A 14598-nucleotide genomic window follows, 5' to 3' on the forward strand; every position below is an offset into this window, starting at 1 on the left:
CCATTTTATCCCTCCTCCACCACTGGCACCGAAAAACTGCACCAAGAATACAGACTACAGTACTCACAGCTGCTTGCCACACTGTTGGCATAAGAAAAGTGAAATTTACTAGCAATATACCAAAACTTGCCAGTTTCCACATTCACCTCTTCCCTGCAGGCTGCAAGGATTCTCCTAGGCTCCAGAGTTCCAGAATAGTTGGTTTAATAGCTCCTGCCAATTCAGTAGTTGTTTTGTTAGAAGGACCAGTTCCTGGAGCTTCCTATCCACCATTATTCTACAATCATCTGTATTTGGACCTTGATTCACAGTTAGGAAAGTTTTCCCCACTTCCATGTCATGAAGGAATTTACTCACATATTTTCTTTACTAGTATCTATAAAATTTCATTTTCTTACACTTAAATACATGATACATTTATAATATACCTTGGAGCACAATATGATGAATAGATCCAAGTTTAATTACATGATTATGTAGTTATCCCAATAGCAATTTTTAAGCTTTCTGCCTTTTCCCTATTCACTTGAGATATTGCCTTTAGTGTACACTAAATTTCCATACACAATTGGGTTTATTGCTAGGTTTTTTATTGTTTTCCATTAATGTATCTGTTTACTTATGCATCAGTACCATATTGTTTAAACTGTAGAAGTTTTATAAACAATTTTAATGTATGAAAGGGCTAACCACCGTATCCCCACAAGCCCCACTCTTTTGCAGAAATTATCTGGCTATTCTTGCTTGCTATTTCTACCAAATTTACCTTATAATTAACATATATAACACCAGAAAACAAATTGATGGCATTTTTATTGCTAATCCATTGAATTTGCAAATCATCTTAGGGAAGATCTTTGCAATATTAATTGTATACCATTTCATTTTGTCATTGCTGAAAGCCTTTGGATTCTATTCTGCTTTGGACATCCTACCTTTTCACTTTAACTTCTTGTATTTGAAGAATTGTTGAATCACTTTTATTGGAGGTGACACCAAATCTATGTTACTAGCTCTGCTCCTTCTTCAAGTCCCAAACCCTTAGACCCACATATCTTACCTTTCTGTATACATTTTTCTTCAAAGCTATATGAATTTGATTGTGTCTTCCTTAGCCATGGGCACCTGGGAAAGGGGTGTGGTCCTGGGGCTCTCATGTCCAGTTTTTTCAGGACAGTATTACTGGGAATCTGGGCCACTCTTCAGAAGATGTGCTGTAGCATCTCCTGTCCAATTGCCTTCTGCATGCAGCCAGCATAAACCCATCAGTCATAGGAAATGTTTGGAGTGTTGGATGACTCCTGGAGCATACTAGTTGGTGGAACTCCACTTTTAGCTGCCAATCATGCTTAGAAAACTAAATACAGAAAGGCTGAGCTTGCACAAACTGGCTCAAAATGACAGCCGTCAGTCACTATTTCCCAAATTTTATGTAAGCCTCTAAAACTGACAGTAGCACAGAAAAAGAAATACAGCAAATAGGGAAATTCTTTTGCTGTGAATCAGAACACCTAAAGCTCTCTGCCTCTTCTTCATTCCCTACAGTAAAATCAGAACTTTAAATGGAATCTTAATAATGGAACAATCTCCAGATTTACTGATTTTGTTCAATAGATTTCTTAACCTACTCGGTCATGTTTCTTCCCCCCCGACTTACAGCAGAATCTAATTCCCGAATACTTCATGTTAAGTTATTTGAAGTGTTGAAATGAACACAGAAGTTAGTTGGAAACTAATTCATTCAGTTGTAGTTACAAGGGAAAAACAATACAAATACCCGTTAGACAGTATTTATTTATTTAATGCCACAAAAAAATAAGAGTTAGCTTTTAAACATATGTAAAATAAAATTGATTTAATACAAAGAAGTAAATACCAGGACCAAGAATAATCGAAATCATCAAACAATGTCAAATTCCCTGGGGTATAGGTAGAATGGGGAGAGTTAAAATCCGGAAATAGAGACCAGAGAATCCTAGAAATCTAGTACTGATTGGTCAAAGACTTTTTTTTAAATATTCCTAGCACCGATATTAAAAAAGGAAGCATATTAATTAACTTCATTTTCTATGTGGGAGATACTGAGTGGACTTGCAGTGTCCTCAACAAAATCTTTACTAAGTATGCCGGTTTGGATGTAGTATGGCCCCCCAAATGCCATATTCTTTGTTGCAGTCTTGTGTGGGCAGACATGTTAGTGTTGATTAGGTTGGAACCTATTGGTTCAGTGTTTCCATGCAGATGTGACTCAATCAACTGTGGGCAAGACCTTTCATTGGATTACTTCTATGGAGGTGTTGCCCCACCCATTCAGGGTGGGTCTTTATTGGATCACTGGAGTACTTTAAAAAGACTCACACAGGCCCAGACACAGAGCAACTGAGAGTGACACTTTAGAGGAGCTGTAGCTTACAGAGACATTTTTGGAGAGCACAGCTCAGGAGCAAGCAGATGCCTAGAGAGGAACATCATGAGAGAAAGCCATTTTGAAACCAGAACTCCAGAGCAGACGCCAGCCATGTGCCTTCCGAGCTAACAGAGGTTTTCCAGACACCAATGGCCATCCTTCAGTGAAGGTACCCAATTATTGATGCCTTACCTTGGACACTTTATGGCCTTCAGACTGTAACTTTGTAACCAAATAACTGCCTTTATAAAAGCCAATCCATTTCTGGTATTTTGCAAAGGGCAGCATTAGCAAATCGGAACACTAAGTATCCCAGCAGGTCTTTACTGCTCCTTCTTGCAGTAGCCCTTAACACAAGGCAACGGCAAAGCCATGCTGCTAACGAATAAGGTATGTTTCAGGGGGCCACCTTACCTCATCGAGTCAATAACGATTATGTAATGTCTTTGTTGGGAGCCAAGACTTAGGGGGATATTTGCTTATCTCAGAATGATGGTGGTTAATATATTCTGAATTGTAAATTCAGAAGGTAATACAGTTGTTTTTAAAGTGATCTATTTTCAGAAAAGCCAATGGAACCACATACTCCATTGTTTCTAGAAAACAAACATACTGAACATTTATGGCTTAGATACTTTAGTGGTGCACCTCAGAGCACTGCTCTTTTTTAAAGATACTGTTGTTGGTGTCATATGGGTGAGGTCAAAGCCCACAGCTGGGAAACCTAAAGGAATTGTGAATATAGCCAGTTTTGGCAAACCAAGAAAGCATCTCTGTGATGGCTTCCCCATCAATGTATGCAACAAAACTAGAGTAGGACGCATGCAGCGTTGCCAGCTATTTGTGAATAATGCCGGAAAGACTGCACTCATCTTGGAAGTCTGTATCAGAAAATACATATTTTTTTTGGTCACAGTTGCTGTGAAAAGCATCCTGATCTCAAATTTATTGGCCTCATTAGTAATTAGTGAAGGTTTTATGAGCAAAGCAATGGCACATAAACATTCAGTTTATGCTATATACTACTTCCAAATCATAGTACTTGCTGTGATTTATGAGATGGAATGGGGATGGAAAAACATGGGCTCCTGTGTGTGTTGGCAATGAAAGAAGCAATTGCAATCCTTTCACAGTCTCACACTGAGCCTCCCACTAATGAATAGAAAGGGGTTCAAAAGCACTTTCATTAATGCATTTCACCAACCATTGCTTGCTGGAGCCCAGGCTGCAGGGTGGCATTCAGATGGCGCAGGGAGTACTTTCCCCTCTGCCTTTTGGATTCTTACAATGTCCCACAGTCCAAGGGACAGCTGGGGGCCAGCTTGTGATCTATGTTATGGATGATGCCAAAGCCTCGGGTGCCCTTTTTCTCCCATCCTTTCTGCTGTTTGGACTGCTCTATTTGTTTTTCTTCAGAGAAGTAAAAACAAGAATGGGATTGAACATACTTTAGGCAAGATAAATTAAAATGTTATTAATTTATTTTTGCTTTTCTATTATTTTAATAGCATCCTTTATTACTTGATTGGAGCCTAACTGGTTGTGTGTATTTCTGTTTCTACTCTGAACAGGGGTGTATTAGTTCCTAGCTGCTAAAACAAATACCATACAATGGGTTGGCTTAAAAGATGGGAATTTATTGACTCACAGTTTTAAGGATAGTAGAAGTCCAAAACTGAGACATCAGTGAGGCAATACTTTCTCCCAGATGACTGGCATTCTGGGACTGGCTGCCGGTGATCCCTGGTCTTGGCTTCTCCGGTACATGGCAGTGCACATGGTGATGTCATCCCCTTTCTCCTCCAGGTTCCTTTGCCTTCCAGCTTCCAGCTGCTCCCTGTGGATTCTGCTTCTGTGCCCAATTTCCTTTGTGTATAAGGAATTCAGCCATACTGCATTAAGGCCCACTCTCATTGAGTTTGGGCACACCTTAACTAACAACATCTTCAAAGGTCCGATTATATTTGGGGATCAGGGGTTGGGACCTGAGCATACCTTTTGTGGGGTCATGATTCAATCTCCAGCAAGGGGAAAGAGTGTTGATTTTGGAGTCAGATGGATTTGTGTTCAAATCTCACATTTGTCACTTAGTTATCTGAGCAAATTATATAACTTCTCTGAACCTCAGTCTCTTCTTTGTAAAATGGGGATAGTACTCCTTACCACAAAGTTGCTGTAGGGTTTAAATGAAAAATCATGCAAAGCACATTGTCTAGTGCTTGGCACACAGAGTACTCTCAAACTATGTGTTCTTACCCTTCTCGTGGTTGGTTGCCAGGTCCAAGAACTTTTAAAGCAAGACCATTCTTGGATAGTCGGAAGACAAATAGAAGCTTTGAGGAAGCCACAGATTTCTCTCAGAATGGCTCAGACTCTGCAGGGCTTACCATGTATTCCAAGGACCCATGGAGAGAAAACTCAACTCCCTGAAATGCTTGCAACTGTGAGACTGAGAGATTCCCAGAACTGGGACCAGCTGGGGGATTCTCGGGGAAGTGGGTCTCATTTCCACAAGAGACAAGGGTTTCCTGCTAGAATTAGAAAAGTCTGAATACTGGTGCTGTGGTAATAGAGTATGGAGGACCAGCAACTCAGGCCAGGCCTTAGGAGGGGATGGGGCCTTGGGGATTATATGACTCAGACCGAGCCTTTGGAATGTTGTCAGGGATCCAGTGGGTGATCAGTCTTGAGGCTCCCTCACACTAATCAAACTCATCAAAGACCGGTATTTTTACAAGATGCCAAGTTACTTTGTTTTGTTAGCATATTCCTTCTACCTAGAGTGCCTCTCCCCCAATATCAGGAAACCCTATGAGCAATTAGGGATCAGCATTATAACCCCAAGAGCCACCATTTGCTGAGCATCTACTGGGTGAAGGATATAGTCCTTATCTTAGTCTTAGGTTGGGTTTACCTAAAAGTGGAGCCTGAGACCAGGACTTGCTTGCAATTAGTTTACAGCCATGGGGGCTGGGAAGGGCAGAATAAGGAGGGAGGGAAAGACATGAGTGTGTCACTGGGTTGGTAGCTGCTATGGGAAACTGGGGATCAATACCACCGAAGACCCTCTGAGGAACTGGGTAGAATGATTGTGCTTCAGAATTGTCTGCCCAAGGCACAGAAGTATTCATTCCATGGTTTCTGTCTGCTATTGGTCATAGGGAACCCCAGGGGGAATTAACTAACGCCACCCAGACTCTAGGTTTGTGCATGCCCCTGGATGGCTGAGGGGGCGCTACAGGCATCCCAAAGTGAGACGTACAGGATCCCCAGAACAGAACATAAGAAATACTCTGTGCAGCCAAGAGGGGGTACTCTAGAAGCCACCCCTCTGAGCAATTGGTTGGACTGAAAGGATGTGAGACAGGGCAAAAAAAGATGTCCAGCACAAACTTTAATCTTTATACCAATTCCACAAGGTGGAAAATTCTATTGGCACTTCACTGGATGGAGTAACTGAAGCTTACAGGAGAGGAGTGACTTGCCATGGATCTGTAGCTCTAGATGACAGAGTGAGAATTTAAAGGTGTAGGTTGTGTTGACTTTATATATTGTGCTATATCTCTGCTTACGCCACTGGGCTGGACACCTCATTTGCCCCTCTGAATTCCCTCTCTAGCCTTCTGCATCCTCTTCCCTACCCAGGAATATGAGCTGTGGGGATTACATCAAAGTGCTCTCTTTTGCTCTGGCTTCTTGTTTTGATCAGACAATAGGGAGCACCAGTGAAAGATTAAAGAGAGGGAGAAGATGATCAGGCTCTCTCCCTACCAGCTTGCCTGGGATTGGCTTTGTCCTTAGATGTAAGATCATAGCTCTTCTCAAATGCCCCATCCACACCGCCGTTTCCGTCTTTGTTCTTGCAAGTGCTCCCTTTCCTTGCTTAGGGGGGCAGCAGCCCTGATGTTTTCAGTCACTTGTGGTTTCCCTGCACCCTGCTCACATCTTTGTGAATAATGCCATTATAAAACCTCTTCAAACTGTCTTAACTTGGGTGTTCTGTGTCCTACTGGGATCTGGACTGATATATTCTCCTACCAGATGTGGCTGGGTAAGTGAAGCATTATAGTGTGGGGTGGTCTCCGGCTAGGCCTAACTCAGCATCACCAACCCACAGCAGAAACCAATCTCTCTAGGGACCAAAGATGGCTTGTGGGCTAGACCCAGTCTGTATTCTGTGCCATACCTGGAAATATCAATGCGTTATTGCTCACAGGTTCCCCTTTTCTAAATTCCATGCAGACAAATTTCTTTCTATGCACACAATGTCTCTCAGATATATTAATAATTTAACAACAATAGCTTAGCCTTCAGCTCTGCCTTGCTTTGAAGTCCAGGCCCAGTTCTGCCTTCTTTAGTTGGGGTAATGTCTATTCTTCAAGGTGTTCCTGCATGTGGTGAGTCTTGTTAGTTCTGGGTGGATTTTGCTCATTTTCCTCCCAGGGATCAGAGTATTTCCAAGTACTTGGGAGACAGAAAAGAGCTTTTATACATTCAGTTTATCAGATGGCTAAGTGTATGGGGCTGATGCTCCAACCAACCCCTTGAAGCCCAGACTGTCTTCCTTTCAGCAACAGGGACTCGGCTGATGAGAGGATGGACACAGATGTGCTCTCCCTCCTCACTGCAAACTCGGAGCTCCACTCCTATGCCTCTCAACACCTCTATGTGTTCCAAGAATTCACTGAGTTCATTTTGAATAAAAAAAGACCGGGCTATGGGTTTGAACAAGCATGTTTTTATTCAAGGTTTAAAGCATTTCTTTAATGGCTCCCCTGCCTTGCCTCTGATTGTTTCCTTTGCCTCAGAGCATGAATGATTGTTTATTAAACATAATAATAATAATAAAGTGGAGGCAGGGTCTCTTAGCTGGCATTAGTTCAGATTCCAATTTAATCTTTCCCCAGCTTCACTTCATTACAACTCTATTTGGTTGTGTGTTTCATAACCAGCATGTGTCACAGTGAATGAAGTCAAGCTTCAGAATAACATGTCAGTAAGATGATTGTTCATGGAACACACAGTACCTCTATTCTATAATTAAACAACGACAAAAAAAACCAGCTCAAAAAAATAACGATAAGAAACTTGCTTCAATGCATAGAAACCAAGAGCCTGGAAATGGCAAAGGCTGTCTTCCTATGCTATCCCTCTGAACATCAGGAGAACAACGAGTGATGTTTCCTGACCTCCTGGAGGGGTGAGCAGGGGTCATCCAGACCACGAAAGGCCTAGGAAGAGCACGAGCCCTCTATCCTTAAACTTCTAGAAACAGTGAGGTTGCGTGACCTCAGCTCCTTCAACTTTAAGGCAGGAATGATGTTACTTACACTGAAGCAGTTGTGCAGATTACAAAACACAACATCCTGCGAGTGGTTAGTGGAGGTGCTAGTACACAGTCAGTGCTGAATGCGTGGTAGCTGTCTTTATTATTGTGTGTGTACATGCCAAGTAACACGAGCATTGGCCAAGAGGTACTGATTGCCTCAAAAGGTCTTGGGTCAGGACTGAGGGAAGAGATAAAGATGAGGCTTTTCTGAATATGGGCCTAAGGGAACACACAAGCCAAGATAGCCTGGCCCAGAAGTGGAAGATGCCGTGGAAATTAATCTTTGGTTATAACAAGAAAAGCAGATATCTTATGGTTTGAGGATTGGAGGCAACTCCCCAAGAACATGCCTGAGATACATCAAAAAGATGGTTTCAGACTGCTATGCACAAATGAGGAGAGGATTGAGGAAGAGAAGGGAGCCTGGGGTCTGAGAACGGGTTGCTGGTATGGGGTGGGTGCAACCGGGATGTGGGCACAATGTGAAGGGAAGTCTGAAACGTCCAGTGGGGCTTTTGAAGCTGCTATTTGTAGGGTCTGTGATGTAAACCTCCTATTCTCTCTTCTCTGTGACAGCCTCAGGGACATCCATCAAATTTACACATTCTTTTGTCAAAGTGTATTCTTTAGGGTTACTCAAAAAGTCCAAGTTCTACCAGTGGTTTGTTTTGGGTGAAAAACAGGTAGTTTTATGAGACATAGGAGGCAGAGAAAGAGGAAGCGGCTGGCCTCGGGGTTATAGTAAGAAACTCATCTTGGATGCCCTTAGTGCCTTCCCAGTCTGAGCCAGGTAGGGAGCTCCCACTTTCGGCCAAGCTATTTTGACTTATGTGTTTCCCCCAGACCCACATTCAGAAAAGCCTCATCTTTATCTCTTCCCTCAGTCATGACCCAAGACCCTTTGAGACACATGGTAAAAACTTAAAAATAAGTGCACATCAATATTGCACTAACAGATGCTTTTCTAAAACATGTATAAAAAGATTGATGAATCAGATTATAGTTTCAAATTCTGACTGTATTTTATAGAAATAAGATTTTTCTTGCTGTTGAACTAACCCACAAAGAAAAAAAAAACAAACCAGCCCAACATATCTTTGTGTATTAATCTCACTTGTTTATCCTTCAGCACTTTTTATATACTCACCTAAGCAGCTTAAATATTGGCCATTCAATTGTTTTGAAGGGTGTTTGTAGTTTAAGACCCACTTTCCAGAAACAGGCGTTTTGATGCACGTTTTTGCTTTGGAAAAAAATTTCTCCAGATTTTTCATAAATATTTGAAATAATTTCAGTTGAAAATTGCTCAGAATTTCCAAAGGAAATTATTCAAACCACTCACTCTCTGATCAGAAGAAAACCTCCTGCCTTGTTGGAACAAACGAAATAGGCACGTCAGTGATTTCTATGGAAGTTTTCTATTATTCCCCTTCTACAGAAAATCCTGTAAAACATTTGAGTGTTTGTGTGTGTGCAGCAACTTTAAAAAAATAAAGAAAAGAGATTTGAGTGGATACAGCTATCTTACTGAAAGAGAAATAATTTTTTCTACTCTCTAGTTATTTCTGGTCTGCTGATCCCCTCCAGTGTTGGGAAATGAGGAGGTAAAACACTTTTATTTCCATCCATTCTGGTAATTTAGATAATGACAATTATAAGATAGAAAAAGATTTTATAAAGTAACCCTTTCCTAACTTCTGTAGTAGAGTTCCAATGGAGTGAAAAGGGAAGGGATGGGTCAGGGGCATGGGGTGGAGCTCAGAGCAGGGGTAGAGGATGGGGGTAGAGTTAAATATTTCCTGGTAAGTTCTTACTCCAAGCTTTACAACATCCTACATCTAACTGAATCCTAGGAATCCTGTGAAAAAAATCCCCATAATGGACACATGCCCAAATACTGTACTCACAAATACAAGAAATGCATGTACACAAATACATGCACACATGTCCACAGGTATCTGAAGGTCTTTAAACATGTCATCTGCAGCCAGAAGGAGACACCTTATAGTGGAAGATTTCTGGTCTGGGAATAGGGAGGGGGTGCTGGTTTTGTAGACTTTCACTAGTCCCTCCCTGCTAGATTTTCACATCTGTGAAAGGAGAAGTTTCATAGGATTATATCATATCCCTTTTTCTTTTGATATTGCTACTGGTATGGAGGGTGTTTTGGGGCATTCAGGCAAGGCTAAAGCCACTATGGCCCCAGGCTGGGCCTCCTGGCAGGACAGACACTGTCTCTGGTGCTGAAAGGAATCATCAGCAATGTCCAAACCCAGACATGGAGCAGGCTGCACTCCCAGGGCTCCTCATGGTTAGCACTGGTGGAAGGTCATTTTCTGTTTCCTTCAACTTCATTTTGGAAGATGGAAGACAAGGCCTGTGTTTGAATGAAAGGTTGGAAGGAAGGCCAAGAACCATGCTCCAGAATCCCTTGTGTAGGTGGGTCACCTCCAAGATCACAGCTCTCCTTGGAACCGTTGCTGAATGATACTGTAAATAGCCCCAGTCTTGCTTGTGTGGAGGGAACCAGTCACCCTCCCCCACAGGGCTGGCTGCAGGAGAATCGGGTGGGAGGGCACTGTGGGACACTATCTGTAAGCAGTGGTATTAGGTGGGTGAGTGGGGGGTGCAAGGGGACTCGCAGACTCCTGAGCCCTGTCCTGTTTCCCTCTATGGGCCATGCTGTCAACACATGAGCCTCTCCAGGATGGGCCACTCCCACCAGTGCAGAAAGCATCTCTAGTGTACTGAGGTGTGGGCCTGGGGTCTTCTGGCTTCCTCTGACATAAGGGTATCTCTGGATCCCTGGAGCACACACTGCTACCTGAGGATGACCCAGTTTCTTCTCTGGAGCATGAATGATGGATTGGGAAGGCAGATAACAGGTGGGGCTCTGCAGACTTCTTCCTGTCTTCTGGGAAAAAACTGCATGACTTCAGCAGATGAGGAAAAGACAATTGGAGGGAGTCAGAAAGATACGAGGCCAGAGAGAGGGAGAGTGAAAGAGAGATGGGCAGCGTGGGGGGAAATGAGAAAGGATAAAAGAGAGGTGAAAGCAGGTAAGAAAGAGAGGGAGAGGGAGAAAAAGAAAGAGGTAGAGTTAAAGAGAAGAGAGAAAGAGAGATGAGGGAGAATGGAGAAAGAGAAGAAAGTGGAGAGTGGCATGGAAACTCAGCACTGCCCTAAAAGGAGGTCTCAGCTGCCAGTGAAGGTCCCATCTGTGCCAGTCTAGGGGCAGAAACTGCCCACCAGCACAGGACACCAGTTGACTAGCTTGGACCTGCCCTTTCCCTCAAACTTTCTGAGGTTGACTTTCATTCCAGGAGAAGCTGGAATACATTCTGTAACTCACAGTCTGGGGACCCAATCAGGCTCCTAAATGGCCCCAGTAAGAGGCATTGTAAGCATGATGTTGAGGTCTGAGACTAGAGTAGGATTTGGGTTTGCCAGAATAGGGAATAGGTGAGGCCATGGTGAAGGATGCTTTTTTGGTTGGAAGGATGTTCACTGGTAAGGCTTGGAGATGAATACAAATGTCCAAAGGACATGATGGTGACATCTAAGGCACCCTGGTTTTCTAGGAAGGTCAGGGCTACAGGGGTCTTCGTAGGTGGCTGGAGAATGGGGTAGGTGTGCAGCCCTGGGAGAGAAGCCCTACTGAAGGCTGACCACCCTTACTCAAACAGGGCCACTTCCTCTCATTCTCTAACCCCTTAACCAGCTTGATCTTTCTCCTGAGCAGTTATCCCTCCCAGCCAGTTAGGGACAGAGCTGCGGTTTGAACCCAGAGCTGCTGAAGTCAAAGCTTTTTGTTGGACGCAGAAGTGGTTGTGAGGTACAGGAATAAGGAGATGAGAGGACTAGAGGCATGTGGGTCGCTCCTGGGATTTGGCACATGCAGCAAGAGCACCCTCAGCATCATGATCACAACGGCAAGGGGAGGGAAGGGCAATGGAAACCAGAAACCCAAGGTTCCAGGGCACACAGGTCCCGAAATGTCATGAGGAAGCACAGCACAGAGGAGTACACCCTGTCACTTCAAGATAGAAACGCATCCATTGTTGAATTCATCGCCTCTTTAGATTCAGACACTTCCCCCGACTCCCCTGTATCCCAATGCTCGGTTCAGCTACTTGCCAAGGCGACCCCCAGAAGCCTGCATTTCACCTGCTTCCTCTTCAGACCCAGGAGGCTGCAGCCTGCATATCCAATCGGAATGAAAATTACCTTTCCAGAGCACCAAGCCAGTTTCCACGGAAACATGTCCTCCGGGGAGGGGACTAAGAGGGGCCAGTGAGTGCTGGAGAGAACCTTGTAAATATTCCTGGGCTTATTCTGTTTGCTCCCTGATTCACAATATAAATTAAACACCTCATCACTCGCTAATGGTTCTAACTGGGAGTCATTATGAACAGCTCCAGCAGCCTGGGGCCCAATCAAAACACATGGCAATCAAAGCGACCTTCTCCAGGAAGAGTCTGTGAGAGAGGTAATGTTACCTATCTTTCCAGTTGAGTAAGTGACGCTGCAAGCTGTGAAACCACTTGTGGTGGCTTGAATCTATTATGTCCTCCACAAAAGCCATGTTCTTTTAATCTAACCTTGTGGCTGCAGACTTAACTATGGGTAGGATCTCTTGATGAGGTTGTTTCCATGGAGATGCGACCCACCCAACCGTGGTTGAGACCTTTGGATTAGATTATTTCCATGGAGGTGGGACCCCACCCATTCAAGGTGGGTCTTAATAAGTTTACTGGAGTAATTAAGACAGCTCAGGGGCCAACACAGACCCAGGCACTCAGAGATGTGGACAGAAAGATGTTTGGAGACACTAAGCTAAGAGATGAAGCCCAGAGGTTGCCCCAGAGAAGGTAAGAGAGGACCCCCAGATTCTTAGAGAGAAACACTCTGGGAGAACAAGCAAGGAAGCACAGGAGCTGAGAGAGAGAAGCTAAGAGAGACAAAAGCCCAGAGACATTTTGGAGAAAGCCATTTTGAAACCAGAACCTGGGAGCAAAGGACAAGCAGACACCAGCCACGTGCCTTCCCAGCTGACAGCTGTTCTGAACGCCATCAGCCTCTCTTCAGTAAAGGTATCCTATTGTTGATGCCTTGGTTTGGACACTTATATGGCCTTACAACTGTGAATCTGTAACCTAATAAATCCCCTTTATAAAAGCCAATCCTTTTCTGAATAATGGCAGCTTTAGTAGACTGGAACACTGCTTATACGCATCACTGTAGAGAACCCAGGAACTGTCCTGTCAGCAGATGTGTGGCTCATCCTTGGGCCACTTAATTATGACCAAGGAAGCAGGGTTATTGGGCAGTCATAACCCCAGGAGTCCCTCCTCTACACCTAGAGGCTGTTTCTAGAGGTGGAAGGATTTTGACTTAAACAAGAATCTCAACTGCTGTCGACTCTAGACTTTCACTAAGCGAGCCCCTCATGTCCCCTCCTGCAATGGATGCAATGGAAATCCCAATATAAAAGTGAAATTCAGGCCAGGTACTTAAGAAAAAATCCAGGAAGACCCTGGGAGGCATGTTCTAAGGTTTACACATCCCAGGAAATGTTTGTCCTTTCTTCCTAACTTTTGGTCACTTCCCCATCATCCAACGATGGTTCCTTCTGGTCAGAAAATAGGTCCATGGAGCTCCTGGCATTTCCTCTCCACTTATACACCCTCCTTGGAGACTCATGCCTAGGAAACGGCAGCCCCACAGATCATGCGATTTCCTTATACTTGCTAGAAACTCTTAGATCAGGTATGAACCATGGACTGGAGCTGGGCCAAAGAGAACCTCTCTTCCAGGATTTTTACTTAAGTTTATTTTGGTTTGTAATGGAACTAAAAGAAGCTTAATTAACGGTTTCCACTTACCCCACACAAAGAAACTGTTGTACAACCAGGCTTTGAGAAAGGTGGGGACCCAGGCAGCTCTAAGACCTTAGTAGCCAGAGTTTATGGAGGTGCCCTCTAGAACAGGGTCTTTCTAAGGGTTTTGACCATGCATGAACTACATTTGACACCTGGCCTGGAATAAATGCACAACTAAAACAAAGTTTTATGAACAGCATCCATCCTTACTATGTGCAGTGCACTCTAAATGTGAGGGTTGATTTCTGAGCTCGCAATTCGTTTGTGTTGTTCTATAGATAGATTAAAACATTTTTGTCTGTTAATCATTGCAAATATTTTTCTAAATTAGCTTTTAAGTTGTGAATTTGGGGAAGAATTATAAGCCCAGAAATTGGGGCTAAAAACAGAAATTGTAAGTTTTTAGGCAGCAACATTTGTGATTTTTCCTTTGTTATTTCTCCCCAAGCCAAATGCTTGATTAAAATTTACTATGTTAATTTTTTGTAAACATTTTTAAACAGTTGTGCATTTAGTATTTAATGTATTTATTCCTCTTATATTTGGTATAAGGGAACTTTCTATATCTTTCTTCCAAATAGTCAGTCATGAGGAATTAACTTTTCCCTTGATTTTAAGCTACCAATGTGACATCAACTGGATCACCAAATTCCTGAAAATTTAACAATCTGCTCTCCAGAGCTGCTATATCCTGGCTCAAGCACACAACTGCTGATTCTGCTTCATTACCCTCTTCTTAGATTCTTAGAGATCTTCATTGGACATTGATGAATGCTTTATGTGCCCAATGAACTTTGGAATCATTTCATCAAGTTCCCTTCAAAACTGGTAATTTTTATGATTAGAATAAAATTAATCCCATGCATTAATCAATTAAAGAAAATGTATGTAGCATATATTAAGCTTCCTTATCTCAAGAATTATTTTTTAATATCTATAATCTTTGTAGTTTTCTCATAAAATATTCTATATTTCTCATT

This window comes from Choloepus didactylus, chromosome 15, assembly GCF_015220235.1.
Source record: "Choloepus didactylus isolate mChoDid1 chromosome 15, mChoDid1.pri, whole genome shotgun sequence".
Taxonomy (NCBI): domain Eukaryota; kingdom Metazoa; phylum Chordata; class Mammalia; order Pilosa; family Megalonychidae; genus Choloepus; species Choloepus didactylus.